Below are 12,695 nucleotides of genomic sequence, written 5' to 3'. Positions count from 1 at the left end.
TGGGTGGGCTTGCCAAATTAGACCCAAAGGATTTGTAAAAAAACATAATGAACACATTATGGCTGCAGTGTCAAAGTTAGGAAGAAGAAAATACTTCTGCATTCAAGGATTACCTAGCTACAAAATACAGTCGGTGTGGTTTGACTTAGTTTGTTATGAGACGCACAAGCGCATCAGACTAGCTAAAACATGCAGAGTGTTTTCTTCAACTTACAAGAGACATTCCAACAAAGATCATGAAATAACTTACTAGAAAAGTATGCTCTAGCTTCACCCTGCTTCAGCACTGTCCGTGCAAAGGCAGAAATAAAGAATGCCAGCCCTATCTAAGAATTGCTGATGAATGGGCCGAATCAGATTACTGGAGCCGTGATTTTCTGCCTTGCAGGCTGTACATTAGCAGAAAGCTGTGTGGGAAATGGAAGGACCATGACTGGACCTAGACCGTCCCGGCTGGGATCTGGGTGTCCTAAGGTAACTGCCGAGCCAAGGACCTGCTTCGAGAACACTGCATTTGAGAATAGGAACTCTACACTTCACAAAGGACATCCGAGAACACCAGAGAAATCTTCTGGATTGCTCCTGCACGCATGTGGGAGACCTGGAAGAAGTTCCTGGCTCTGGAACAGCTCAGCTCCCACTGTGGCAGCCATGCGAGAGAGTGACCGAGGGGATGAAGAATCTTTCTGTGTCTTTTGTTCTCTCTATAAATCTGCCTTTCAGATAAAAATAAATAAATCTTAAAGAAAATACCAGGAGAGGTTTGGAAGAGGATGGAGAATGTGGAGCTTAGCTAAGAGCATTACAATTGTCCAGGCAACAGATGTTTGGGTGGCTGGGCCTGTCGACTTTCTGTTTAGATTACAGCACACAAGCTTATTTCCCGTGCATGTCCCTTCTGGATGGATTACACCTTGCTGTTCCACAGAGCTTGGCAGGATGGCTAGGGCCCTGGAAGTTGGTAGAAAACATTGCAGGAAGCAAAATGAAATCTGGTATTTTTAGCAATTGATTGTTTCTCTGGTGCAACAATCCGTTCCAAAATTGAATCGCTGCTGCCATCTAGTGGTGGTTAAGCTTCTCTCTTTAACATTGTCTCCACAGAAAGCATAATCCCCTAATCCACAAACTATGCAGTCCAAACCGCCAGAGGATGCCTGACACTATATTACTGAACTCTATTTCCATTACCAGATCCTATCACGTGCACACATGTCAGACATCAGGTTTATTAACTATGCACAGTGAAGAGCAGCTAAAATGATATAGATTTTGCCTATTTAGCCTACAGTTTAAGGGGTCAGTTGAATGCCAGCATCCTGCATCAGATTCAAACCCAGCCCTGCTGCTTATTTCAACCTCCTGCTAACGCGCACCCTAGGAAACAGCAGGTAATGGATCAAGCACTTGACTCTCTTTCTTGCCTGTGGAAAGTCAGGACGGAGTTACCGGCTCCATCCTTTGGTCTTGTCTAGTCTCAGCTGTTGCAGGCATTTGGGGACTGAATCAGAAGAGGAAAGAGTTTCTCTCTCTCCCTTTTTATCTCTCCATTCTTCCTTCTGTCATTTCCTTTATCTCTCAGATAAACACAAAATTAAAAGATCTTGGCGGGATGTGGGGGTGGGACCTAACAGCGCAGTGACTCAATTGACTAATCCCCCACCTTCAAGTGCCAGCATCCCACATAGGTGCTGGTTTGCAGCCCATCTGCTCCACTTCTCCTCTTCCAGCTGCCTGCTTGTGGCCTGGAAAAGCAGTGGAGGTTGGCCTAAAGCCTTATGGTCCTATACCCATGTGGGAGACCCAGAAGAAGCTCCTGGCTTTTGGCTTCAGATCAGCTCAATTCTGGTCATTGCAGCTGTTTGAGGGAGTGAATCAATGAATGGAAGAATTTTTCTCACTGTCTTTGTCTCTATAAATCTGATCTGCCTTTCCAAAAAAAAAAAAAAAAATCTTAGCAACCTCAGCATATTCATTTTATTTTCTTTCTTTGCTGAAAAATTTAATGTTTTAACTTCAAGATAGCATTTTATGGATTTTCTCTGGCTTATTAAACTTGCTGGCATCACTGTTGTGCTTTGGGACCATTACTAAGTAATGCCAATGTTACTTGAACACAACCGCTGTGATAGCTCAACAATGGATCTGGTAACTGAGACGCCTCCTAAATGGCTGGCAGGCTGGTAGTACGTACAGGGTGGACATGCTGGTCAGTGGTATCTCAGCCAGGATGGCATGGGATTGCATGAGACGTCATCGCGCTGCTTGCAATGGTGCACAATTTAAAATGCATGGATTGTTTATTTCTCCACTTCATGTGTTCTAATTGTGGTAATAAAGCTTGGGCAATAAAATTTTGGGTGGGTGGAGAACACTGCACATTGACAGGGTTGGTGTTGGTTTCTCACCTCTCCAATCGGCCTGCCCAGAATATTTAGTCTGAGTACAGAATAGAAATGAAAAGCAAACACCCTATCTTCAGGCTGGCCAGGGATAGCCAATGCAGCTACCTGCTACCACGTGTACGTGCAATGTGAGGGCCCAGGCAAGAACCTGACGGTCTACGTTTACCTGTTGCCAGTTAAAGGTATGGTGGAGAGAAGGTAGTTCTTGCTGAAGAGACCTTTTTGTAGGCAAGCATTAGCTGTGACCTAATTGGGAAGTGCACAGGTCTCTTGTGTCAAAGAGGGCTTCCGACCTCAGGCTCTTTTATTATTTCCAGTTAGAGATCAACATCTCAAGCTTGGAGCCAGCTGTGCTTTGCCAAGCTACTCTGCTGTGAGGGAGCTGAGAACATCTGCCCTCTTGGAAGCAAACACTTGTTGGCAGGCAGAGACCTCTCTGGTCTCCTCCTCAGATGCAGAAGACAGGTGGTGTGGGGCCACTGAAATGACTCGGAGCTTTCACACAGTTTGCCATGTGACTTCCTTCCTGGAGAAGACTTTGTAGACCCTGCATCGAAAGAATGTGATGCTGCTTGGTCCACACAGGGGGTGTGACATCAAACCTCCATGTGTGAGATACTGATCTAGTTCCTGACCCTGCCTACTGACTTCATAACACACACAAACTCAGGCTTTAACGGACACTTTGTAAGGGCTATATTTGGCCAGCTGCTTCGCTGAACGCTGAGACCACTTGGCTGTGACAGGACAGCATGGGAAGGTCTGCAGCTAGTCACAGGTGTCACTTTCTCTGTTGCAGTGGCCCAGCCAGCTTCTTCCCAAGGCCATGGATATAAAGGCCTGACTCCCACTTTAGCTAGTTTCCTTTCCGCAGAGGCTGGCTTCCATCTTAATTGGGTCACTGGACTTGAATTAGCTTGGAACAAACTCTCCATGTGGTTGATGCACCTGACGATCTATGCAGTGTGTTCCCCTGAAGGTTTGCTCGTGTTGCTTTCCCTCTCTTGAAGAATTGTGAACCCGAGAACAATTTAATCACCCGGGTGATTCGTCAAATTCTACTTTAATAATGCCCTTACTTCTCCCAATATAAAAGAGATCTAAGCAAAGAAAGGTAGCTGGAATTCGCATTGCTAGCAGAGTATGTTCACTTGCCTAAGTGGAGTAGGGAGTCTATTGCGGCCGGCCTTGGACTGCCCTGGCCTTTCTGTCTTGGGGGTTGTTTCATAATAAGAGCATGACTAACCTAGACATGACACTTAGCTCCACGGGCGGGGTATGATTCTTGTTTTCCAGGAAGGAAATGGAAGGTGAGGAATGTTAAACACTCCCTTAGAAAGCTGAGATTTTAGCATAGGTAGATCCATTTTAAAGAACGCATTTCCCCTTATTTTTTCGTATTAGTTGCTTATCTGAGAGAGAAGGAGGGTGCTTGCTGTCTCTGCTTCACTCATCAGCTGGTTTCAACAATCAGGGTGGACCAGTTCAAAATTGGGAGCCACGACTGCGATCCAGGTTTCCTTTGTGGGCGGACGGGACCCAGGCACAGTCATCGGCTGCTCATTCTCTGCTTGCATGTGATTGGGCGGCTGGGATCGGGGGTGGAGCTGAGACTGAACTTAGGATCGCGGATGTGTAATACAAGAGTGTCAAGCGTCATCTTAACCTGGACCTCATGCCCCGCCTCTGGCCTCATCTGACTTAGCACATTTCACTGGTAGAGACTCAAGTTGGCAGAAGTTGAATCATGTTGGGCTAGTACCATGTATTTTGATTCATATTTATTGTTCTAAGCGGACTTTTTAGGTAGCCATACACACTAAAAGCAAAATGCCACATTATTTTCATGACATCAGCATATTTTAGTGAGTTCATGGAAAATGGAATTAAAGGAGAGGTTTATTTTGGTGCAGAAACTCGATAAACTGTGCACATTTTTTTTTCATAGAAAAGTTCAGGGAAAATATACATCTTAAAAAACTATAAAGATACTTCAAAAAGTTTATGAAAAAATAGGACTGACAGAAATACATTTATTTTGATGCAAAAAATTTAAATCCATGCAAAGTTTTTTTTTCATAATATGCTTTCCATGAACTTCTAAAATATTCATTTTGTTTATTTACTTGAAAGGCCAAGTCATGGAAAGAAACAGAAAAATAATCCTTCACCTACTGTTTTACTTCCCAAATGACTGCAGCAGCCAGGTCCGGGCTGGGTGGAAGCCAGGAGCTTGAAATACCATCCAGGCAATTTTTTTGTTTTTTTTTTTAGAAAATCAGATATACAGAGAGGAGAAGAGACAAAGAGAAAGATCTTCCATCCGAAGATTCATTCCCCAAGTGGCTCCAACGGCTGGAGCTGAGCTGATCCAAAGCCAGGAGCCTCTTTCAGGTCTCCCACAGGGGTGCAGGGTCTCAAGGCTTTGGGCTGTCCTCGACTGTTATCCCAAGCCACAAGAGCAGGGAGCTGAATGGGAAGTGGGTCAGCTGGAATTAGAACCAGTGCCCGTATGGGATCCTGGTGAGTGCAAGGTGAGGGCTTTAACCGCTAGGCTACTGCACTGGGCCTTCATCCAGGTCTTCTACATGGGTGGCAGAGGCCCAGGCACTTGAGTTCTCACTGCTTCCACCACAAGTGAGCGTTAATAGGAAGCTGGAGTCAGGAAGTGCAGCAGGGAATTGGATCCAGGAACCACCCAGAAGTATCTGAGTACATTAACCACTAGGTCAAAAACCTGTCTCAACTTATCTTTTAAGTCCATGTTCCATGAATCATTTCACGCTCCTCTTATTTAATCTGTCTCCTCAACAAAGAGAATATTGAAATATACCTCCTGACTCTCTAACCTAGTGTTCCTTAAGATTTTTTTTCATTTTTCCCTCGTATTTTGGGATTTCAACATATGCTGTTTTGTTTCCCTTTTAAGAGATGCCTTCCAGGTTGATTTTGTCCCTAATAGCATCTTACATATAAAAGTATTAAAAACCTTAAATGCCACTTTTCTGTTTTTTCAAAAAAAAGATGTATTTATTTTTATTGTAAAGTCAGGTTTACAGAGTGAAGGAGAGACAGAGAGAACGACCTTTCACCCGCTGGTTCATTCCCCAAGTAGCCACAACACCTGGAGCTGAGCTGATGGGAAGCCAGGAGCCTTTTCTGGTTCTCCCACATGGGTGCAGGGTCCCAAGGCTTTGGGCTGTCCTTGACTGCTTTCCCAGGCACTGCTTTCTACAAGCAGGGAGTTGGAAGGGAAGTAGAGCAGCCTGGATCTGAACCAGGGCCCATATGAGATCCCGGTGTGTAAGTCGAGGACATTTAGCCGCTGGGCTACCTAGTGTGCTGGGCCCTACTTTTCTACTTTTATGAGTAATCCCCTGGCACTAGGAAGGTTCATGTACACTCACAGTAGGAAAAAACTTGTTAAAGTTTATGACGATTCAAACACTTACCTAAGAATATAACAATTTGGATTTTTTTAGTCCTTATATCTCAGCTCAAAAATATGAATAGTATGCTTTGTGATACACTTTTTGTAGAGTTATAAATACTATCATTTTCCTCCCACTTCACATAAGTATGCCACTTAGCTTGTTCAGAGTCATAAAAAGGATGTGATGGTAGCTCAGACTGAACATGTGAGAAAGGATGTGTACAAGCATTTCTAAATTAAGCTTTTTATAATTCTGACATTGCATAAGTAGTACCTTCCAAGTCTCCACTTCAGCCTATATTCAACTCCTATTTGATTTAGCAGAAGTTGAATCATACTGTTCTGGCACCTTGCATTGACTAATTTTTATCGTTAGTACATTTTTAAGGTAGTCATGCATATTCAAAGCATTAGTGGCGTATGAGGCATTCCGAGCAGCCACTTCCAGCAGTGCTACCATCTGCATTTGTATCCAGGCAGCTTCTCTGTAAGTCCAGCCTGTGATGTGTGCTCTGGCTGTGACTATGGGCAGGGGATTGCCCCAGTGCACCCCACCCAGTGAGAATGGTGTGCTACTGACCTGAGGAACTTCAAAAATTTCATGGAAGATGGAACTGAAAGACATTTACTTTGGTGCCAGCATTTTTGAAATGCATGAACATTTTTTTTCACAATTTGTACTTTTTTTTTTTTTTTTAAAGATTTTATTATTATTGAAAAGCCGGATATACAGAGAGGAGGAGAGACAGAGAGGAAGATCTTCCATCCGATGTTACACTCCCCAAGTGAGCCGCAACGGGCCGGTGCGCGCCGATCTGATGCCGGGAACCAGGAACCTCCTCGGGGTCTCCCACACGGGTGCAGGGTCCCAAAGCTTTGGGCCGTCCTCGACTGCCTTCCCAGGCCACAAGCAGGGAACTGGATGGGAAGTGGAGCAGCCGGGATTAGAACCAGTGCCCACATGGGATCCCGGGGCATTCAAGGCGAGGACTTTAGCCACTAGGCCACACCACCGGGCCCCACAATTTGTACTTTCTGTGAACTTTTTAAGAGATCACTAGTGTACATGGATGTCAAACTTAGACTTATTTTTTATTTGAAAGGCAGCATTATGAGAAAGGAGAGACAGAGGGCTTCGTTTTGCTGATTCACTCTCCAAATGACTACAACATCCAGAGCTGGGCTAGTCTGAAACTAGAAGTCAGGAGCTTCTTCTGGATCTCCCATGTGGGTGCAGTGGCCAAGTCCTAGGGCCATCCTCCACTGCTTTTCCAATCTATAAACAAGGAGCTACATATAAAGCAGAGTAGCTGAGGCTCAAATGGGCACCCATATAGGATGCTGGAGCCACAGATAGAAGATTACCATGCTATATCAGGCACCAATCTTTATATATATATATATATAATGCAAATATATATATATTTGCATTAAAATAATTTACCAGAGCTGGAGTGTAGTCTACCAGGTTTAATTGTTGACTACAATGCTGGCATCCCATTTGGTGCTGGTTCCAGTCCTGGCTTCCTCACTTCAAATCCAGCTCCATGTAAATGCACCTGAGAAAGTATTGGAAAATGACCCAACTCCTTAGGCCCCTGGACCCATGTGGATGGTCAGGATGGAGTCCTGGCTTTGGCATGGTTCAACCCCAGCTGCTGCAGCCGTTTGGGGGAATGAAACAGCAGATGGAAGTTCTCTATCTTTCTTTCTCTCTGTAACTGTCTTTGAAATAAAACAAATTTTTAAAAACTTAGTTTGGATTCCTTTTTCCTGACCTTATTTATTTATTTTAGTTTGAAAGGCAGAAATGAGAATGAGAGAGATCTCATCTGCTAACTCACTACCCTAAAGTCCACAAAAGATAGAGCTGGGCCAGCTAAAGCCAAGGCTGCAGATTCAGTCTGGGTTTGGCCCTGTGAGTGGAATCCAACTGTTTGAGCACTTGCTGCCTCGCAGTCGTACATTGTCAAGAACTGGACTTAGGGAATGGAGCCTGGGCTCTAACCCAGGGACTTGATATGGGCTGCAGGTGTCCCAAGTGGAAGCTTATCTGCTCTATCAAATACCTGGCCCTCTACTAACTTTTGGAAACACCTTTATACCATGCTCGGTCTTGATTAAAAGGAAATATGAACAAAGAATACTGCACAGAGAGAAAACGGTTTACTTTTTCCCAAGATGGTAAAAAAAAAAAAAAAAAAAAAAACACAGAAGAGTCCTACGCAACATACTAAAGAAAGAGGCCCATCTCTCTGTGAAAAATAACAAATTAATTTATTACAGCAAATATGTTCATTCATATGCGTTATCTTATAAGTGATAAGTAAACATTGCGAATTTTTACTTTGATTTATTCTACTATGTAAGCATGTAAATTAACACACATTGATATATATTTTGCTTCACAAGCTCATGGAAAAAAGCATCACAGGCCTGTTGTTTATATTCATGAGCAGGTGTTGCAACCTAATCAGGCAGACCCCAATAACCCCCACCAGGTCAGTCACCAGCCATGGGTTTTGCGAGTACCAGCATGTGCCGTATCCATCCTGCATCCCGTCTGGCTCTCTTGCACACCCCCAGACCCAGTACACATGTATGCCAATCGGTGCTGCTGCCTTGACCAGCCATGACCCATTCCCAACTCTGGATCTCATGCTCACCGGGGGAGCTGCAACCCAGCAGGGGAGTACCCACAGCTCACCTACCATAACCATTGTCAACCGCAGATCTTGCACCTGCCAGGTATTTCTGCTGTCCAGTCTGACATGACTTGTACCCAGCCCTGGCATTTGCTAATGGGTGCTATGGCCTAACCCAGCCTGGCCTACCCCTAAATTGCCCAATCTCAGTCCCAGCTCTTATGCTTACTAGCAGAAACCATGGCTTAGCAAGGGAGTCCCCAAAGTTCCCCTAACAGGCCCCATCCCAGATCCAGGTTTGGCACATGCCAGCGGGTTCTGCAGCCCAGTATGAGATGGTTCACTCCCAGTCTCAGCATTCGCCAGCAAGTGTTACAGCATGGCTCAATGTGACCCTCCCCCAGCTCTCACTGTAAGTGCAGCAGCCTAGTCCAGTCTGGTCTAGCCCCACCCTTCATGTGAACTGACAGATATCATGATTAAACCCAGCATGGCCTGTGCTCCGTCCTGGCTCTTGCTTGTGCCAGTGTGTTCTGTTGACTGGCCCAATGCCACCGACCCTCAGACCTGATTTACACATATACTGATGGTTGCTGCAGCCCAGCCTAGCCTGGTCTGTCCTTAGCCCCGTTTGTGTCCTCACAAATAGGAGCTGCAGCTTACCACAGGAGCTCCCCAAATTTCTCTGCCAGGCCCAGGGTCTCACACATGCTGGCAGATGCCATGTCCCTGCTTGACATCATCTGCCCACAATCCTGATCTTTGTATGTGCCAGCACGTGCTGTCATCTGGCCCAACCTGCCTCCCAGCCCCAGCTCCTATGAGTGTCAGGTAAGTTTTGTAGTCCAGCCTTGTTCAGCCCATCACTACCCCCAGATCTTGCACAAACCTGCAGGTGCTGCAGTCCCACAGAGGCTAGCCCACAAGTCCCCTGGAGAATCTGTTCCAGATCAGATGCTCTCACATTCTGGTGGGTGCTGTGACCCACCCTGACATAGCCCACCCCTTGCTCCCACACCCATGGGAGGGTACTGTGGTCTAGCACAGCTAGGCATGGCTCCCAGTCCCAGCTTTTGCATATGCCAGGGGTTAGCGGGTGATGCTGTTTATCCCCTCCCAGGTCTTCAACGTAGGTGGGTGACATGGCCTGCCTCAGACATGCCCTCCACTTTCCCCCCTCTAAGCCACTCTGTTTCTGCTCTTTCATGTTCCTTGGAGTACAGTGGTCTAGTCTGTGGAGGATCCCAGAAGTAACTTCTCCCCTGGTCAAACACGTCTTTAGTAGCCCCACTCAAATATGTCCCTACACGCTGTTCCTCAGACAATCTGCAGCCCTTTTCCTGGAGGCCATGGTGGTGTGTCATAGGCCAGCTTTCTCGCCCTTCCCTAAATATTTTAATAGAGAAAGCAAGGAAGGAAGGAAGGAGAAAGAAAAAGAAAGAAGGAAGGAAAGAAAGAAAGAAAGAAAGAAAGAAAGAAAGAAAGAAAGAAAGAAAGAAAGAAAGAAAGAAAAGGAAAGAAAGAAGCTTTGCTGGCACACTGTTATAATTAACACAAATTTGGCATTAACCAGGCCCAGAATGCCCACCATCTCTTGGCTGCTTTTCTCCCATCAGTGTAATTCTCGTCTAGGTACAAGGCAACCTAGGCAAGTTGCCTAAAGCTGGGGGAATTCATCTTTTTATTGCATTTTTCCATGGGCTCTTCATAGTATCCTTACACACAGAGCTAAAACTAAAGAGACAATTAACAATTCATTTGAAAAAAAAAACCCAACAAACACAATTTTAAGAAAGGGCCCAGTAAAGTGAGAGTTACTGGAAATAATCACATGAACTCACTGCTATTATTTAATAATCTTTTTTTAAAAAGCATCAATAATGTGAGGGAGAGAGAGAAAAAACACTTTCATTGACTGGCTTATACCCTAAATGTGGGCAACAGCCAAGCCTGGGCCTAGCTGAAGCCAGAGTCCCAGAACTTCATCAGGTCCCTCATGTGTGTAATGGGATCCCTCCACCACTGGAGCCATCACCAGTGCCTCTAAGGGTGTGCATTAGCAGGAAGCTGCAGATGGGAGCCAGAGGTAGGTCTCCATTTCCATGTGACCCATAGATACCTTACCTGCTAGGCTAAACCCCAACTCCCTTCAGTACTAGTGGAACTTAGGTCGTTGGTGCCCTGCAACATTTTCCCAGCTGGAACCATCTGCTATTCCTCTGCAGAACATTTTTTTCCAGGGTGGGCAATTCCATCCCATGTGCCTGGCTGCTTTACTGCTGATAGGTGGCAAGGCTTTGTTCACAGGAGCTGTGAAGAGTGTGACGAGAAAGGAGATAGCTGGTGTCCAAACCAGGTTGGGCTATTTGTGCCTCAAAAAGGAATATCTGCTTTCAAATAAGCAATTGGGGTTCTTAGTGTTATTAAAACAAAGACAGTTTTAGAGTACTATAAAGGAAAGGCAATTGAGATTTTGAAATCTTATTTATGGAAACATGAGCACTGGGTATTGAATAGAGGTTAGACCAAATCAGACAGTAAAATATCAAGTAACATTATTGCAGATATTATTTTAAAAATTGTGTAAACAGTCATTATTGCGGAAATTACTTAAAAAGTTGTGTAAGAAGTCATACTTACGAAAAAAGCGAGAAAAAAATAAAATCAACAAAATCATAGAGACATAGGTATAAAATCTATGTGTAGTTTTTTTCATAAAAATTATTTCCAAAAACTTTTTGAAGATCCTTCATATGTATATTTGTAAAAAAAAATCTCTACACCAAAAAATACATACTTTTAAAGTTCTGCTTTCTACTAATTTCTTGACGTTTTCATACGTAACTGTAAGAGCCTGCATAAATTCTATAACATGATATAATTATCTTAGAAGTTTTCTAAGATCTTTGTGTTACTATTCTGTTGTACAAATTCACAATTGGATCAAGATCTTGACTTTTCAGACGCCATTTAGGTGGTGCAGCATGCTAATCCTCTACCTGTGAATGCCGGAATCCCATATGGGCAAAGATCTCTCTCTGTCTCTTTTTATCTCTCTGTAAAATCTACCTTTCAAATAAAAATAAATAAATCTTTTGTCTTAAATTTTCTACAAGCATCCTGGAATAAATAATGAAAATTAAGCTAAAACTTGATTTCTATTAATCTTATCCAGGAAAATAGCCTATTATCCAAGAAGATACAAAATACATGCACATGGAAATCGAGATGATGATTTAAACAAATTATGTGCATATTATCAGTAATTTGGGGAAGCTATAGTGATATATTTTTTCAATATTTGTGCATTTGAAGTTCTTTTTTGAAAAAGATGTTTAATCACCTATAGTAAATTAATAAATGTAACTGAAATACTTAAAATTGCTCAATTTCTTCAATTTGTTAGCTAATTTATAAAGAAGGTGCCTTGAATTTCAAAGATTAAACATGAGATTTTTTTTTTAACGTGTATACCTTCAAACTGGAATTTCTAAAGTATATTTTTCTAGGCAAACACTCCTTTCAGCATAGCAAGTAGGAAGAGGGTATATTTTACTGGGATTGTGTTCCTGTGAGCAGCTCAAAGCCTCAAAGCCAAAGAGGGGGCATCACCGCCAACGAAGAGCCAACGGATCCAGGCATGGAGGCTTTCTTCCCTGCTTCACTGGTGCAGCAGTCTTTGCCCTGACCACCAAGCAGTACAGCCGCCGGGATGCTATAGATGTGGTCTCCATTCCCTCCTCCGTTTCCCTGAATGTTTGATTCTTTCCCAAAGGAGAGGGGAGCTTGGGGATCCCTAGTGGAAGCCATGCAGTCATCAGCTGATGCTGAGGTACTACCTTGGGGTCACAGCAGGGCTTATCCTGCTGCTGGGATCCCCAGCCTTGGTCTTCTCCAGGACGCCCTGGCACTAGCAGCTCCTGCAGAGTCACTACTGAGATTGCATTCATTGTGTGTGTGTGTGTGTATTAACCAAGGTAATGATATATCTCACATAACGTCTGCATTTTGCCATTTAGTGGAGTATATCTTTAGGAAACTGCAACAACAACAAATCCCTGGCAGTTTTGGAAATTGTATGCTTCTAGCAACTTTGTGCAAATTTTTAGACAAGCACTGTTTTATGAGTTAATGTAAAATGGTATAAAAACGAGGAGCAAATCACATCGTATCCTATAAGTATGGACGGTTTGGGGTGTGTTTACATGTCTT

The sequence above is a fragment of the Ochotona princeps genome, chromosome 9 (assembly GCF_030435755.1).
Source record: "Ochotona princeps isolate mOchPri1 chromosome 9, mOchPri1.hap1, whole genome shotgun sequence".
NCBI classification, from domain to species: Eukaryota; Metazoa; Chordata; class Mammalia; order Lagomorpha; family Ochotonidae; genus Ochotona; species Ochotona princeps.
The sequence above is the reverse complement of the archived record's forward strand: the minus strand, read 5'-3'. Positions refer to the sequence as shown.